Source organism: Condylostylus longicornis, unplaced genomic scaffold (assembly GCF_029603195.1).
Source record: "Condylostylus longicornis isolate FDR11 unplaced genomic scaffold, ASM2960319v2 ptg000010l, whole genome shotgun sequence".
Lineage (NCBI taxonomy): Eukaryota > Metazoa > Arthropoda > Insecta > Diptera > Dolichopodidae > Condylostylus > Condylostylus longicornis.
Window position 1 is genome coordinate 6,151,258 of NW_026577979.1, and position 16,305 is coordinate 6,167,562.

General features: G+C 24.0%; 1 long non-coding RNA gene across 1 annotated transcript in view; it reads left to right on the forward strand.

Annotated features, from left to right (window-relative positions):
• LOC129619148 (uncharacterized) overlaps positions 1–16,305 on the forward strand; it is a 133,139-nt gene that overhangs the window by 57,143 nt on the left and 59,691 nt on the right. The window contains exon 2 of the long non-coding RNA XR_008697846.1: positions 1,018–1,134. This is a non-coding gene — a long non-coding RNA (uncharacterized LOC129619148). The remainder of the gene's footprint in view (positions 1–1,017; positions 1,135–16,305) is intronic.

Below are 16,305 nucleotides of genomic sequence, written 5' to 3' on the forward strand. Positions count from 1 at the left end.
TAACATTAATCACATATTCATAAATGAGGATATTATTTAAAAAGGTTCTATTATGAAAATTTAAAAAATAAATTATAAATATTAAAATTCTAATTTCTGGAGTAGATTTTTTAAAAACTTTAATTTCTCAAGTTGCTGTTGTAGAATGATATTGTTTTAAGGTTATAAAAAAATTGTCATCAGATTTTTATTTTAAAATTCTTAGCAATTTACTAGGCTATCGTTTTAATGTACAATCTTAATTAGGAACTTCAGTAGAACATTTAAACGTTATATAAGCAAGCAAAGAAGACTATAGTTTATAAGCAATTTATTATTTTTTCCTAATACTCGTATTATCAATTAAATTATATTATTATGAATTTAACTCTGAATTTCAAACTATGGTAACTCAAAAAGTGCAGTTTTTCAATTTTAACGAAAAAAATAATGTGTTTTTAAAATCATTTATATGTGAAAAACAAGAACCAAACAAAAACCAAACAAATAAGATTCATGAAATAATTTTCCTATTTTCAAGGATCACAATGTATGTATAACATTGTTATCTATACAACAACATTGTCTTTTGAAAATTTTTGCCTTTAATCCGAAAATCTGAGAGTAAATTTCAATATTGCTATTATTCAGTATCGTCAATATTCTTAAAAACTATATAACATAAAAGATCACGATTTAATTTTCTGAATTCCGAAAACTAACTATTATTTACCAGTTAAGTATTAAACTCACGTTCGTATAACTATAGTGGAGTTGGCTCATAGAAATAATTGTAAATTATAATGGTAATTTCAAAATTTATTTGAAAACTAATGAAAGTCTCTGTAAAAGATTTTCCAAATTCGTATCATGCTTCTCACAAATAATATTTTAGACTTATAAGAATTTAAATGCTACAGTGCCATATAACTTTAATTTTATTAATTAACAACATATCTACGTGTATACACATACATATACATAAAATTTCCTTTATATACTCATATTAATCTTTCTTTATTTATGTGTTCTTTTCAGTTTAACTATCAGCTATAATGCAACCAGATCAATTCTAAGCATTCACGTACTTTGAAACACACAAAAAAAAAAAAACCAAGAAGAAACAAAAGAGAAGAAAAACAAAATGTTTAAAAAGTAAGTTTTTGAATTTACACATACACACAAACACAAATGAAAAATATGAATTGAAACCAAAATTTTGAGGTTCTCTTTATTTTTAGGAATGAATGCACAAATAAATTTCTATATTTTTGCATACTCGTATATATCTATTTGTATATACCATAGGCTATAATATATACATACACTTGCTGTTATTATACTGACATAATATTAATGTAATTAAAAATTAAAATTTAAAATTCTAAAAACAAGAAAGTAAAAACAAAAAAAATTTTTATTTTAAACAAAGGATATTATTTTATACATACATACTGGTATATACCTTTGAATGTAAGCATTAACTCTTTGCAAAAAATCCAAATATAATATATGAATAGATTTGTATGTATGCACATTCACATATTTTAATAATAATTATTATATGTACTTACTTACAAATACGTACTAATCATATAATATTTTTAGTGATTATTTATACAGACCCACTTTTAATTCTACAGTAAAGTCAATGATCTCAAACTGAAAATGGAAAAAAAAAAATTATATAAAAAAAGTTTCTATCAAAATATTGTGGTCTTTTTTTTGGTTTTTTGTACAGCTTAACCAAAGTTGTGTAGGGTCATTACTCTATTATAAAAGCAATAATTTTAATTATATAATTTTAAAAAGGATTTTTTAAAAGATACATAAAAATATATTTTATATATTTAAATTTCATTTATGAAAAAGAGAAAAGTATATTAAGTAAATGAAGGATTAGAAATCCTTTTATATAATATCGTATATTGTGTTTGTATATTTGTACTGAATTTGTTCATTTATTTGGTCGAATTACATATTAGATAGACGTATACAAAATAAGTATGAAAAATCCAATTAGCAACTAATTAGTGAATATAATAGAAAAGTATATCATCTGTTCTATAAATTAAATGGAATTAAATTTTATTAACTAACTAACGCTTTAAAATATACGCTTTTGTGTGTAAATTTTATATAAGTATATATATGATATGTGGAACACCATATATGATGAATTGTTTTGCTTTTAAAATTGAGTTTTCACTTTTTGAAAACTTTTTGAAATCTGAATACAATCGGGCTTCTTTTATTTAATTCTACACTTTATTTATTAAAAAGCTAGTTTGTATTTTAGTATGAGAAATGTATGAGAATTTTTGAACAAAATCTAGCTATTCAATATTCACGATGAAAATATTGACCACACAATGTTTATGGGATAAGATAAACGTAATGCGAATGTAAATTTTCTTTAGTAATGAAAATCTCATTCAAAAATAATTTTATAATATTAATTTTATTAATTGAAGTGAATTTTATATATAGAAAATTGAATTCTAATACTTGTGTATGTGAAGATTTTCGCAGTAATTACTGAAATTCTGTTCATTATCAAAAATTTAATATGCTGTTTTCAATTTATCTTGCAAAAAACAAAAAGGATGTTCTGGGGTACAATATACAAGATGTTCTCCCATAGTATTGTATTCGTATGTTATACAAGCGTTTAGATTTTCGTTAATAAGGTAAACAATTATACCACAAGGTAGAGATTGTTAAAATAGACTCCTGAATTTCTCTGATCCACTTCATTCTTTAAAAGATATGAATTGGTAAAAAATAAAGAAAATAATTAAGATACCCAAAAAATATTAAAACAAAAGTAAAAAGAGCAAGTTAAGCTTTCTGAATAATGAAAAAATTTTGATAGTTGCAGTTTGACTTCACCGCAAAAATAATACAGTTGTTAAAAAAAGAAATTTGAATTTTTTAAACGATCGTACAATCTGAACCAAAAGTCTTATTCAATAAATGGTATGCTTCTTAAATAGACTATTGCAACAACTTTCTAGAGCATGTCCCAAAGTATTGCTATACCTTGCCCAGTCTATATTATAACCCACTTTCAGTAAAGTTCGCAAAAAAAAAATTTGCCTTTAAAACCCCCTACCTCCTGATCCGGTTGAAACAGATGTATACCCGCTGCTATACTTAAATGCAAAAATATAGAGAATACCATTATATGTAGCACAGCAATAACAAAGCAATATAGCATAATAATTTATCAATCCATCATATTATACAAAATGGCGTTCGCGTGAATTCTGAATTAACTTGAATTTTCAGCTTAAATCTGAATTTGAGATTTTTTTTAAGCTCAAGAGCATGTAACTAAGAATATTTTTTTTTTTTCTGCGAAAATTTGCTTATTAATAATAAAACTGTGCTTAAGGAAAAATCTGTGTTAAGTGTAATTTAGTGAAATATTTTGAAATGATATAACAGTTTTTATGTACATATAAATTTAGGTGTATAACTCTAATTCTAGGTTATTTATAATTACCTACTTGAAGTACTTATAAATATATAAGTAAAAATTTCATCTGTAATAAGTGAAATATATTGAAATTAGTACTTTATATTTATGAATTGAAAAGGAGCAATAAATTTCAAATTTGAAAGTAAATCGGTCATACAAATTAATTAGCAAATTTGAAAAATTTTAAATACATACCCTGTACGCGATTTGTAATTAATTTTGCTTAATACATACATAATGTTGATCCACATACTGTACATATAAAAATAATATATTAATTTTTTAATTTTCCAAAAGATTTTTAAGACCACAACATATTCAAATTTATTAAGCTATTATTAAGTTGTTAATAAAAAATTTTACAATCAATAATAATACATTATGATAATTTTGCATATATTTAGGCGATCGAATAGGAGCGAAAATTAATTCTTATTGTTTATTTGGCAACTATTTGCCAAATTAATTTAATTTCTATACGAACTTTAAAGAAATACGCTAATTTTGATCAAGTTTAAATAAATTTTACAAGAAAATATGGGATACAGAAAAATATAGTATTCCATACATTTAAGGACAAACATTTCTTCATTTCATGTTTTTGCAAATTAAATAATACAAACCTTAAATATGAAATTTTTATTAAATACTCAGATTTCTACTTTTAAAATTATATCATTGAGTGTTCTTAATCATTTTGAAGCACGTTCTTTAACTCGAGAACATATTTGAATTTATTCATAAGAGTATGTTCTATAATATTTGAAATTTCTATTGCGAAAAAACTACTTTAGAAGCAATTGCAAGTATCACAATATAAAATCTTTAAACAATGCGTACATAAATCGTTCAAATTAAATTATTTCATTATTGCCATATATATACTATTTTATATTGTAATTTCTTCACGCACTTATCGATTAAATTGCATAATAAATACAATGACCGTATATGATAAACGCATGAACAATAGCTCTGATAAATTTTGTATCTACACGTTGTCATTTTATACTCTTTATACAATCAAGTGAATAATAATTGAATAACAAATTGACACACGACATTATCATATTGTGAAAAGAAAATTTCAAAATCAGACAAGGAAGTCTCGTTAGTACAGAAATTTACTAAAGAGTTTAAATTTCTTTTTTTTTGTGTTCGTAATGATTTTATTACAGACACTTTTAAGTACACTTAAGAATTAAATTTTAACAATATGTGTATAAAGCATTGTAATCTAAACAAATTGACGGAAGTTAGAAAACATAGAATGTGGGTATTGTTGACAAGTCAATTGACATTATATACAATACGAGTAATTATTAAAATAATCTTAAATTTCTGATCACTTTTATGTTAAATAAGGTCTACATTATAAATTTAGTATAATAAGAAGATGCAAACTGTTAGATGTTGATTAAAATAATTTTGTTATATTATTTTGTGCTCTTCTAAAGAAACAATAGAATTTTAATCTGCAACATGTACACTTCATGGTATTATAACCTTATACAATTAAAATATTTTATATAACAATAAGGGTCATATCATTTAAGTTAAATTATGCATTTGCGTATAATTTTCTTATATCTGAAGATAATTCTTATATATAGGACTTTCATTAAAATAATTTTTAATTTAACATAAAAGTAGAGTAAATAAACAGAGTAGACAGTTCAAAATAGACTATAGAGAAGTTATAGTGCAATGACATCTTTTGTCATTTATTCAAAAGACGCATTTTATATAATATACTATAACATACTTTCTTATTTATAACACACAAAGGTAAAACAAGATGTTGCCATGTTGCATTTAATTTCATAAAACCATTCTTACCAAGCAGTTTAAGTTTTAACAAAAACTTTATGTTTGCAACATGATGCGATATTGTTTTAAATAGGAATAAAACTCAGAGTATTCTCAGTTTTTACTCGGAGAAAATAATGTTGTTCCAGAAATATATCAAATACTTTCATTCCTCATTAAATTTCGCCTAGACGCATTTTGACTTTCGGGCTCTAGCTTGTTTCTCCTGGATTTCTTATATTAAAAGCAAACATAATTTTTATAATATTAGAGTTCTATTATAATAGAGTTCCTTAAATAAAATAAATTAATATTGTAAAGCAGACTCTATGATTTCTTTTACAGGAATTTCCAATTTTGTTATCTCCAAATAAGATGTCATTGCAATACTTAGTATATTATTTCTTATTTAGGATACATTTTACATGAAAACCAGTGATTTTGTATAGTTTTTCAAAAATGGATTATTTCTAATGGTTATCAATGTGCCAATGAATGTAATTCATAATGTTTACGAACAAATTGTCAAATTGTTAATTGCAAATGCTGTCCTAATTCATTATCTACATGAAATTCATTACCTCCACCTATTAAATCTTTCGTACTTTCTAAACTTTCAACTAAAAATTAATTAACATTTTTTTTTTTTTGATAAATTATAGTAGTAAATGGTTACATGTTCTGAAAGTGAATCGCGTTCTTCAATTACAACATCCTGTAAAATATTTGTAGTAAACTGACCAAAATGGTTAATACAAGAAAAAATTATGACCCGGAAACAGTTTATTGATATTTTCAACTCATTTTGACTAAAATAATTTTTTTTTAATGCGACATTGTTCTCCTAACTGTGCATGTAGACATATCCTTCCATTTTAGTTCAATATTATTCATTATGATTTTTGATATGCTTAAAGCATATTATTTTATCAACATTTCCATTATCCTTTAATACTCGTAATTGTTCCTATATTTTAATAGTTACCATGTTTTTTTTTTGGAAAAATTTTTTCTCTTTGTCTTTTGAGAAACTTTTAATAGATTGGTCATATTTAAATTTTTATTACACATTATGTATTTTTAAATCTAGGAGCACATCGTCCAAAATTTTCTCCAAGTATACATATGTGTACACAATATGTTGCCTAGGTACCTATATGAATTGAAAAATATAACGGTATATTAATTATATCCATTATTTTCTTCAAAATAATCTTTTATGTCTTCTTATAATGGAAAAAACAATAAAAAAAACCAAAAATGTTAGGATTTTTCTTTTGTATGCACAAAAAAAAATATCCTTTTTATTTTATTAAAAGAAAAAAAATTTTCAATTTTAATTTTTTCTTCTTCATTATTTTTTTTTCCAATATATAGACTTACTTATATAGTTAAAACTTTATTATTATAAATGCTGAGTTAAGATTAATCTTAGAAGAGCTGTTAAAGCTTTAATGATCTCTTCAAGTATAACACAATGACCACTCGATATTAATCGTTTTCATTATGTTGATTTCTTTTGTTCTTATATACATAAAAGAATTTCTACGTCACATCACACATGTTCGTATGTAAATAGATTTCTATATATGTACATGTAGAAATATGAGTTTTTTTTATATATGATTTGCAAATTATGTTAAAAGGCGTTCATGTAGTAATTGAACGTTCCTGTTATGAAAGAAATGAAAAAGAAAATTGTTGTTTAAGGAAAAAAATTTTCTTTTGTTTTTGTAGATTTTAATCAATTTGGTAATCTTTAATAATTTTTTTGAGAAAATTGTTTTATAAAATTCATAATGAATTTTGAAAAGTTTATGGGTTTTATTATAATTAAAATTTTTATTTTACCATTCACGGAAGTAGAATCATTAATGCAAAAAATGTAAATAAACATGTTGCTAGAAATATGAGAAAAAAAGTCACGTTTTATAAATTTTGAATTTAGATTATTTTAGGAAACGAAAATTCGATACGCTTTCGAAATATTCGATCAGTTACGATATCTATTACGAGTATTAGTACTATGCTATTAAAATCACAATACATAGGTAATGAATAGGATCTACATACATAGGTAATGAAATTTTAAATATCACAAAAATTATACTTTAATAATATTGCGAATAACTTTGATTTCTTGGTATAGTTATTAAAATAATAATTATGTCTTCGCCATTAATAAATAATTATTTAAAAAAAAGTCAATGTTATATTTTATTTCTAATAAATTTGATCAATATTATAATAACATCACTTTCCAATTAAAATATTAACTCAAATTGTACACAACGGAAATTCCAAAAAAAGGATATGATGTAAATTTCACCTTAATTGATGTTACAGTAGTTTTAATCACCATTGCATTTAATCTTTATCAACAAAATCCAAGAATATGCTTGCTAATAAAAATTTATTCATAATCCGCGATCTATTACAAAAAATTATTTTCTGTGTTTTTTTTAAATAAAAAATATAAGATTACCCTTGAATATACTAACAAAAATAGAGTCTATAAATTATTAAAATTAAAACAGATTACGTCCATTATACTGTAGGCCAATAAATCATATTTTAATTGTTTTTAATGAAAATTTATTTAATATGACAAAAGTCACAGTCATACAAAAAATAAAAGTAAATAATACATTCAATGTTCTAAGTTTAATATTGATTATGACCACATTGCACCAATAATTTTCAATTTTCTTTTTACACAATATTATTAATAATATTTGAAATGAACAATATAAGAGGAATTTGAAAAAGATATCAACCATTTAGATTTGAATTCGAAACATTTAGTAATAATCTAATTTTTAATTTTATTTCATTGTCGCCTAAAGATATGCTATAGATGTACTAAGTATAGCTAAAAGAATGCACCGCCATATAAATAATGCGACGAGTTTTTATTATACGTATATAACAATATTATTCTCAATTCGACTTCAGCTCCTCCAGTCTTGACTGGAATGGTATCTTTAAATTTTATCCTCTTAATGGCGGATTCTCTGTTAGTGGCCTCCAATTTAATACGTATATAAAATTTAAGTTTTTGTGATATCAGCCATCAAAATTATTAAAATTTTTTAAAATTTAATACCCTCAGTTTCTTAAAAATCATGTAAAAACACCGAAAATATTTTAATTGCGATTTTAAAAATATCAAATTGAATTTTGCTGTAATATTTGCTCAAATCTTAAAATGATGTGAAGGAATGTGTCTTTTAGTGGCTCATGGTAATGAAAAACATTTTTCTTTTTTAATTTCTGCTCATTTTAAAGAGTTTTGTTATTAAAATAACTTTTTGTTTTTTATTTGAAACCACGGATTTAAATTCATTTATTATTCGCGGTCATAAAAATATTTTCGTAATAATAAATATTGTGCGAATATTTTTTTCGTAGGATCATTGCCATAGGATTTTCATTTTTATTTTATTTTTTGTAATAAAATGAGTAAGATTAAAATATTCTATGAAAAAAAAATATTAAAGAAACCATTAGACATAAAAGTATGTAATAGTATATAATTAAATTTTTATTAGAATTTTATATTGTGTTAAAGAATAGAGTGCCCTGGTTATTAATGAGCAACACTCTAAAACCTCTTAAAATATATTTACTTTAAGGTAATTTAATAAAATTTTTAATAAAAAGAAAATTTGAATATAATTACATTGAAGTTTTTCACTTTCCATTCTTGTATTCGCTATATTTTTTGTAAGTAGAATGAATGATCTTTTAACTAAGTCGCTTTTTAATTTTTAACTGCGAGTCATAAAGTTACATACATATACATTTTGCCGCCCATTGATCATTAAAATTAGCAAAATATTGAACCAATATAACGTCCGACTAGATCTATAGTTAAAATTAGTGCATGTAAATATCTTATCCCTTTATATTTTCTCACAAAAATTTGAGCAAAAATTTTGCTTTCAGGTTTTATTAATGGAATTTACTTGATTTTACTAGGAAAAAATTTTAATATTATAAAAAGATCTTTATTATTATATTAAGTGAACTGCATATACTCAGTTAAGCAAACCCGTTATTATTTAAACAAGAAAAGAGGAAAGATGAGGAGTTAATAGTTCTTAGATTAGAGTATTAGATTTGAATTTGTATTAAGTACACATCCCTAATTTAAATGGGAATTCTAAATTTTATTTAAATCGGGCAACATAAATTTTTGTTTGGTGTAGACAGAAGCATTTACGATTAGCTGTTTTAGATAATAAGCTGTTTTTCTTAATGTGTAAAATTCTTTACAGAAATTCTGTTTTCTGCTTTATTTGCGTTCACTGGGGCCCATAACTTCGTGTAGGGCACATAATTTTCGTTTTACTTTATTCTAAAAAAAATTTTCCATTCTTTCTGACCAAAATATGATTCTTGCGTTGGATACCCTGTTCAAGAAAGGACATTATATAAAATTTATAACAATAAATTAATCTAAAAATTATCATTAAATTGTATTAAATTAATGGTTGGATGTCCTAATAAAAAACAAGAAAAAAAGAAGAAAACAAAAATTACATCGGGTTTAATTTTATTTTTGTTACATTATCTTTTTCTTCTTGTTATTTTTGGTAATCCTTGAGTCTCAACTAATTTTGCTGATTTTTGGTTTTATGTTTTAATAATATTTGACATAAAAAACTGCCATAGATAATAGAAATCTTTATTTTATAATATGTATATATAAAAGAAGCACAATGTATATAGAATATCGAATGGGAGTCTTATTATGGTTGATTACATGCGTACATTCATACATATGTATATACATACAATAAATTAGAAATTTTTTATACCGATAGAAGAAAAAGAATTATAAAAGAATTGAAAAAGGAATTTTTTCTCGCTTTTTATTTTACCGAGAATCCGAAAGACAAAATAATTGAATTGACATTAATATTATGTGTTATAGGTTTATAAGGGAGCTAAGACTCGTTTTAAATTTAAATAGATAGAAGAGGATGTACAAGGGATTAAATTAATCTTAAATATTTAATACTATTAATTTTTGTATTTTTAAAATTTAGAAAAAATTTGAGGACAATAACGAAAAGTTGATGTTTATAGATATGAGTGTGGAAAATAGATAATTGAGCTACACAACCATAGCGGCCAAATTACGATCTATCAATGCAGGCTCCTTGAATTCATAATTAGAATAAAGGATTGTTTCACACTCTTTTTAAAAATTTTATAGAAGCTCACAATGTATTGTTTCCTCTGTGGTAAAATTAACAAAGCCATAATATAAAAAGTCAAGTAGTTTCGAACTATAAAAGTGCAATTGCTTTTAATTCAATTTAGTTTTTCAAGCTGATAAGATCGAAACAAAGGCTTTATGAGTGTTTATAAAAAGTAAACGTTGTGTGTTTTTACAAATTACAAAAAATTTTGTAAACATATTAAAGGGCCTCAAGAAAATTCAAAGACTTTAAGAATTTACTTTTACAATTTCATTTGAGTTTAACGAAGGCTAATGTGATTTAATTTGTGAATTTTGGATGATAAATAAGATCAATACTAAAAATCTTCTTATAATTTAAATTCATATTTGTTTTAAAGTAATAAAATGTTGATATTAAACGGAATTAAAATATAGTTGGAAAATGAAAATTTTAGTGCAAATTTGGTAGAAAAATAAATAGAAAGCTACAAAAAAAACCTCAATATTCCTCATGAATCCCTCGCAAATTTAATCCTAAATTAAATGAAAGAATGTGCGAGATGATTTGTTATTATTGATATTACCTCATATTATACTTCATGAAACCTCAAGGACTCTTCTATCCTATTATTTTTAATATATTTTTTTCAATTGTATTCTTATACTATACAACCACAATAATAGAACCTTAAATTAATAATATGTAAATTTGGGGGCCTAGTTCATAGATTTTTGTAATGTGATATCCGGTCGTGTCTTAAGTGAAAATTATTGTTAATACATACATACAGATAATAAATTTTAAAGATAAATAAACCTGATTGGAGTGAATGAAGAAGCATTTTTTTCAATATTAAGCAAAATGAATTTTATCCTTGAAATTAAAAAAAATTATACAATAAAAAATTAAAAATTCAAATCATAAAAAAAGGTTTCTCAAGGTTATTTCCAAAATATGAATTATAATTATTAATTATAATTACTTAAATATGAGAATTAAGGTGCAAAACTCTCATTTTGGTATTTTAAAAAGAAAATTATTGTGAAAACTCTCACTTTTGTATACATAAAATAAAGAATAATATCATTTCGGAAAATAAGTAATATTGTTCTCAATCAAAACCTTGAACAAATTAAGGTATAGAAAACGTGACTGAAATATTATAAAATTTGTAAGAATTAAAAACGTAGCTGAGTTGTAATCAATTTAAACTGATTTTCACAATAATATTGGGAAAACACCATCTATTTCCTTATATACGGTACTGCAATGCTACGAATAACTTTCGAATATTCGTTCGTATGGGTACAGAAACCATTAAATCAAATTTTAAATCGGAAAGCCTAACACAACGAAATTAACACAAATTTGTACCAGACTGAGTGGCAATTAATTTTAAATCATAAAATTTGATATACACTTTGCATTTGTTAACAATGTTAAGATTTGTTAATTGAATATTTTTGCCATTTTCAAAATTTTTGATTTACTTTGATTTCTAAAATATTTTAGATAATTTTATTATGTACTCAGAATAAATTGTTTGTTTTCTTTTTCTCTTACATTCCATTTAATTTATTTGGGATAGATTTAATAAAATTTGACAAAAGAATTTTATTATCCTTATTTTTAATTGTGCTCTGTGATGATACAATAATTTTGCATGCATCGTAAAAAAATTCAAAATAATGTAAAAAGTTACAATCAACCAACCACATAATGACAGGAAAAACTTTATATCACGTACTTGAGTTTTTTTTATTAAATCTGAGCCGAATATTTTAACTAAGACCCATACATATAAAATATGATGTCAGGACGTTAGATGGAAGGTTAAGTCTTTCTTGTGCACGAATAAAAATAAACTAAAGTACGTAAGTACTCAATTCAAGAAAACAAGAAAATCCAGATGAGCATTTTGCCACTCAATTTAAGTGTTTAAGAAAAATGCGGGTAGTAAGTAGTGTTATTAATTTCAACTTGTTTTTCAGTAGTATTTTGTCTCAAAAAAAGTAGTATGGAGAGCTTTAGCGTAGGAATTTGCGGTTATCATTAACACAAAATAAGAAGTAAGGCATCTGACTGAAAGACATGTAGCAGGAAGCACTTGTGCAAAAATTTTTTTATACCCGTACATTTTAAGACAGGTTACCTAAATCAGGTACGCGCCTGCAATGTATTGATATTTTGAAAAGCTCAAAAATTAACAGTATATACTTTTTTTATAAATAATTTTGAAATTCAGAAAAACAAAAAATTTAATTTACTTTGTTGTAAAAATGGTTTTTGTAAAACATACGAATGAACTTTTCATTAACAAAAACAAATAATCACATTTTCTAGTATAAAGGCAAAAAAGTAGTAAAAATGGCTTGGCAGTAGTATAGTAGTTTTTACTACATTTTGGCAGTAGTACGGAATGCCAAAATGTAGTAAAATACTACGATTGTAGTAAAGTTAACAACACTGATAGAAAGTTCACTTAATTAATTTAGATTATAAAAGAGAATTTTCAGTGGATTTTAAGACATTTTTGCCTTTTATTTTTCACTGATATTGATGACAAACAAGTCCTTCTTAACTCTACTTAATCTATATCAAAGCAATATCCATTCTATCGTCAAATCGAACTAAAATTTTTTTTGTGTTCGTACAAAAGAAAGTGCACTGTATGTGGCTATTGTCCTTTATTAATAGGTTAAAGACACTTTTAAAAATTTTTTAATTTAAATCTGTAATTATTTTATACTTTTCTACTAGACAAGAACGAGACATAAGAAATTCTTAGCTATTTTCGGTTTTTTAATTTAATTGGACGAGCTTTTATAATATTATCAAAAAAAAGAAAAGATAAAAATTCTTTCTTTAATTAATTAAGGAAATTTTTTTTGTTATTTAAATTTTCTTTAAAATTGATAATTATATAGCTAGACTTTAACAAAACCTAAATAACATTAAAAATTGAAGAACAAAGAATTAATTTCAAACGAATTGTTATCAAGGACGAAAAATTAATTTCAATGGCTGCGTTATAATGAAATTATGAAATTTTTCAAAAATTTTTAAATAGCACAAGAATTATGTTTTGTTAATGGTACCTATATATTAAGTATATAGGTATCATTACTAAATTGTTTTTTGAAAATATCGAAGTTTCAATACGTTAATCGCAAATGTTATCTTGGAAATTTATTTATTGAGTTAGTAAAACGGTAATTTAAATGAAATTAAATGAAATTTGCTCATTGTATATAAAATTTTTGAATATATTATTCTCGGACACTCCTATGTGTGAATTTCAATTTCTGTGAAATCTAAGGTATAGAGCATACAATTCTGCTTATAAGGGCAATAATTGTTGTTGTTGAATTGTGAAGATATATTATGTTATATAACTCAAACCCGGATAGCATTCTCTTATTATATTTAATTTTTAATTCTCTAATTTTAAAGTTTCGAAAATTTTAATAATTCAAAACTGAAAATTTATTTGTCTCTGATAAAAATGAAGTATGAATCTCGCTGTAAATCATTTCGGTGAAAGTCGTGCATTTTCGCTCCCAAAAATTATTTTAAACGAGCGATTACTGTATATTTGTTATTGTATATGTAAACGTTTCTCAAAAAGAGTTGGTGAATTTTATTCTCTCCGAGAAGGAGGGCTTATAATTGACTACATATCATTCACTTTTTACTATATTTCGTAAATTTTTCTTTAAAATATTGGTAGGTGAAATTTTATTTTATTTAGATAAGGATGAAGCTTATTATTACGATCAATGTCCATCAATTATCGAATGAATTTTAATATTTCGAAAATGGTTTTAGTCTTTGTTAAAATTTTCTTTTAATTTTTTACTTTACTTACAAAGTATTTTTTTCAATAAAAATTTTTCTTTGAACTAAATCAATTATAATAACATGTATACGGTATACATAGATAAGAGACTATGCATGTTTATGTAGGTATCTTGTATTTGTAAAGAAGATGAGAAAGCTTCAAAATAAAATGAAATAATGTGGAAAAATTCTAGTGATTTCTGACATAAAATGTTTTTTTTCTCTTTCATTTTATTTGAAAAGAGCCGCTTTTATACAGGAAATGAAGTCAGGATATTTGAAGGATGTTCAAAGCAATCTACTATCATATAAGACATAATTATATACATACATACTCGTATATCTATATTATTATTATGTAGAATTGAAAAGGTTCATTGTATGATGTTTTTTTGTATTATGTAATTTGAGTTTACGGGATAGTTGTGTGTTTATACATAGAGTGGTGAGTTAATGATAAGTGGTGTGAGTTTTGTAATTTATTATGTTTTTTTTTTGTTTGTGCTGCTACTGCTTTTTACTTTTGTATCATGTTGTAGATTCTGAACACTTGACTGCATTTTCAATCTTAATAAATTATTTTATGGAGTAGATATTGATGAAGTGGACTTTCTAGTTTATTTTCATTTGCTGTTTTGTTGTTTGATTTCCTTTGTAAATGTAGAATTTTTTGAAATGTGAAAAAGTGTGTTTAGGAAACTGAATGTATTGGGAATATTCAACATATTTTCTTTTTAATCATTTAAAGTCTTAAATGATAGTTTAGTATTGCTCTCTGTATTCTTGAAATTTTCTTTTCTCTTTGAATATTAAAGAACTATATAAACTTATTTTGGTATATAAAACAAGTGGAAAACTAAAATAAACAAAATAAAGAAAAAGGATAATCATTAAGGACTTCATTAATATTTTATTTATTTTGTTTGTGTATCTGTGTGCAAGCTGATTTTGTTTTTTTCCATGTTAATGATTATTTTTATAAAATTTTCGTGAAGTGAAAGTATACCAAAAAAAAAAAATTATTATTATTGTATTTTATTTTGTATATTGTATATATAGAAAGAAAAGTCAATGAAAAGGAAAAACAAAAGAAAATAGGGAGAAGGTTATTTCCTTAAAATGAAGTGAAAACAAAGGAAAACAAAAAAATTACTTTTTTGTTTTCCTTTTTGTATATAAGAAAAATGAATTTCATAAAGGTTTTCTGCTAGGAAAAATTTTCACAAAATTTTTCTGGTTGAAAAGCAAAACTTTTTGTTATTAATGAAAAAAAAAAGAATCCGAATAAAAACTTTTTTATTTTATTAATATTTTCAACGCCTGTGTAAAATGAGAAGTCTTTTTTTTTTGTTTCTTGGATAATTATTTAAAATTGTTAAATTTTTATTTAATTTTGGGATTATTATTAAACCGGAACTAAAAATTTTAATACTACTGCTTAGAAATCGGCACAGGTTTTGATTCACGTTTGAATGTAGGGAATTTACGGAGGCTTATTCAAGCGTTAATCAGAATTTTACGGTTTCCAATATACGGTGGTCTTATATATCGATTCATGAAACGGATTTTTTGATTACGTTCGAAGCAATTTGCCATTTTTATCCTTTATCAACTGGAAAAATCTGTTAGAAAATGTTTTTTCAATTAGGGCAACTTAAAGGTTTATTTTGAAAGTACAATAATTACCTGGTTATTTACTTTATATTGAATCTTTTCAAATTACAGAAGTTTCAGTTCAACTACTGAAAATATTATTGCTGGAATGGTAAGTTTACTTGCAAGTCACTTGCAAAATAAATCATTCATACACAGGAATAAAATATTCAAACTAATCTGATTTCAAATCCAGCTTCCAAATACTTTATACACAGTTAATCTTGTTATTCACTTTCAAATTAGAATTCTTCTCCTCTAATGAATATTTAATTTGTCAAATAATAAGGTTACTAATTGTTTCAATTGGATTTTTACAATATATGATAGTTACTCACTCTCTTCTCA